A 3463-nucleotide genomic window follows, 5' to 3' on the forward strand; every position below is an offset into this window, starting at 1 on the left:
CGGCCTCCCCTCCGCCCTCCGGTCCCCTCGGGGTGCCCTCCCTTTGGTTTACAGGCAGTTTGCGGCACTCTTTCCCCTCACGACACCGCCCGCCCCGCGCTGTGTTTTGGGGAGAGGGGGTAGCTGAGGTGCTGAGGGAACGGCGTTGCTTCGCACCTTTGAGGTAAAAAGAGCTGAAATAAGCGGCTTGGAGGTGCCCGTCACCTTCAGCGGACGACTCCCCGATCTCATCTTTAGGTGTGAGTTTTGTGGGGATAATTGCTCTCCCGCGCTGAACTCCAAACCACACACGCGCAAAAGCGCCAGGACTGTCGATGCCTGTTTGTTGCTTTTTTGGTTTTGTTCTGAGCCGGGGGGGGGGTTTACTTATTTTTCATGTGTTTTATCGTGTCAAGGGGGCTATGAGGTGCCGGAGGAGGGCAGCCAGGGAATTCTCATCTGGATCGAAAAACGCAAGCTCAAGCTGCAAAGGATTTTTGGATGTAAAGCGGCGTGTTTGACCTCGTTATGGATGGAGCTGCCTGGATCTGAGCCTGTTTTTCACGAAAGCTGGAATATTCTGATTTTAGGTATCTCTGTGGTCTTTAATAAAGGCAATTATCAGTGAGAAATAATCCCCACACACCCAAAATACACCAGTGTTTGGATGTAGGAGGTTTGGTTCTGACCCCTCAGTGTGACAGATACACACACTACCCATAACCAAGGAATACTAATATGGAGTAAGTGCAATAAGAAAATAAGCTTCCCTATATATATATATATATGCTTATATCTTTCGATCATTAACATGCAAGAAACCTGCAGTCCTGAAATAATACTTAAAAATTCTTGAAATCCTGTTGCAAAGCTGAGAGGTCTCATTGCAGAGGTACTCTGGCAGGGAAAATGTAAGTCTTGCAAACACTTAGGACACATCTTTAATCGTGTGACTAGTCCCTGTGTCTTCATCAGGACCAAGAGCACAAATAAACAGAAGTCTGTGCATAACTGTCTTTCCAGGGTGGAAGCTATATTTACAGCGTTTTCCAAGCCATGGGGACTATTTTTATAAGTAATATTAATCATGGACAGTCCTATCCAAGGATATTCTCTGACTTGTTTATCATAATCGTTTTGGGTTTTTTGTTTTGTTTTTTTTTCCAAATGCTTTCCATGCAAACTGTTAATAGTGCTTAAATATGATGCTGGTTTGAGAGAAGTGACTGCCAATAGAGTGCTACATTTCATGAGAAAAATGCAGCCTGGTGCACAGAAATTGTTTAGCATCTCATCTGAGGGCAGCCAGTTACTGTACATGAATTACTGTCAGAATTTCAATAGTGTAATTGACTGGAATATATTGCAGGGGGAAGGAAACCTCTGACTCTGGGGAGCTAAAGAAACCCATTAGGTTCAGAGCAGATTCCAACGTCGGCAGAATATTGCAGGGTAATGTGGTTCATTTTGCAATCTTCAAATACCTGCAAAACTGAAGTAAATCTTAAATGATATGGCAGATGCAGCATGGCTTCATTTTCTGAATTACTGCTGTGCTTAACCGATGAAGCATAGCAACTGATTGCCCAAACCAGAGATTGCTCAATGGCTTGAGACCTTTTCCCAACAAAGTTCAGGCTGGTTTAAAGGAAAAGCATCAAGTTAAAAATTGCTTACTCTGTGCTAGTAGCCTCTTTCGTAAGATTTGGTTGTCATCCACGTTCTTAAATCTAGGTAAAACAGATATTTTCATTTATTTTTCTCCTTTGGAACTCTTTGTTTTCCTTTTGCATTCCAATCCATCTGGGAATGAAAATCAGCTGCACTATTTCACCTCCTGGTTCCAGCCAGCTGCACTTTCTGGATTTCACGCATTTGCACAGAGATGCTGAGTTTAAATTCCCACCAGCAGAGCAGCAGGTACAGGAGAGATGGCTTCAGTCTGCTCTCTACAATGTACCTGTATTTGGCTGGTCTGCCACAGACTTAGACTATTTCTGCTTTTAGTCTTTAGAAACCCAAGCTATTAGAAATCACATTCCTCAAAAATACTAAGGAAATGGTATTTAGTTGGGCTGTAGCATGATACAACTCTGTTAAAACATGATTTGATCTCTGTAAGTTTTTGGAGATTACTGTGTATCAGTCAAGCTTTTCCTCCCAACTATGTTCTCCACAATAAGGTATCTCCAGAAGGAAAGATGCTACCTAAAATGAACAATACAATTTGTCTGTATGAGTAAATCCGTTCACAGACTAGACCATGAGATAATAATCTACCATGAGCAAGGGTCAGTGTGTTTATTCCTGGCTCTGCTTCAGTGACTGCTGGATCTATGGTGATTACAGCACTCACCTCCCGACTCGCCTGGGCAGCTGTCTGCTCCGCTATGTGGGTAAGGTGGGAGGGACCACGGCTCCACCATTTCACATTCTTTCTCCTTCCACCTGAGACAGTGAGGAAAGCTGGAGTTCTGTGCAGCTCCATCCCCTCGCATCTAATGCTGTGAGTTGCCTCGTCCCCTCTCCATACTCGTTAGCTGGGGTGCAGTGTGACTCTTTCTGAACTATTTTATTTGGAACCAATTACAAAATCATGCTGCTAAAAACACTCCTAGCAACCAAATAATTGTGATGTGGGTGGATGAACTTTTTCTTTAGACAGTACTGATAGCCAGTAAAAGCTTGAACCCATTCAGAAAACTTGAAAGATAAAGCAGTATAATCAGCAATGTCTAGTTCTTTTCTTTTTTCATAAAGAGGAATACATACACACACATGAAAAGATTATGAACATGGAACATACATGTGTATGAGCATATAGACACAAAGAATTTGCTGACAGTGACGTGCTTCACTAGGACAACATGTCTACATCAAACCACTGTGACACAGAATGAATTATGTGCAAGGAAAAAAGACTTAGGTAAACATCACTGAAATGTTCTTGTTTTAATATATCGATTTTCTTTGCAGAATGATACTAGGGAATCATCCTTCCCAAATCACCTGCAAAACAGAAACAGGAGTTCTGAGTCCTCCAGCACAGTACACAAAACACAACCTATATGTGAATATCAAGTATATGTTTAACCGGATGCAAAATTACATTTGTGGCACTCAAAGTTAGGCTCATTGCTTCAAGAATTGAGTGGGAGAAAAAAAGAACTCTAACCAAATTCTAACTATGGTTTACATATGCTTTTTTTCTTTTTTTTTTGTTTTGTGTCAGGACTATGTATACAAGAACTATCACAGGATTCTTTTGGGGCAGCAGAGATGTAGCAAACATAAGAACCAATACTTCAGAAATACATTTGATTTCAGCACAAAGTAGGTTTAGTAGGACAAATCTGACTGGGAAACTGCCTCAGCTTTGCAGAGGAAACATGAACCCAGGCTCACGTTAGCTGGGTAAGACATTCTGGATGCTCAGACTGCCTTTATAGCCCTCACACAGAAAGTTCAAAACTCTGAATTTCAC

The sequence above is a fragment of the Athene cunicularia genome (genome assembly GCF_003259725.1).
Source record: "Athene cunicularia isolate RWA chromosome 1 unlocalized genomic scaffold, athCun1 chr1_part1, whole genome shotgun sequence".
NCBI classification, from domain to species: Eukaryota; Metazoa; Chordata; class Aves; order Strigiformes; family Strigidae; genus Athene; species Athene cunicularia.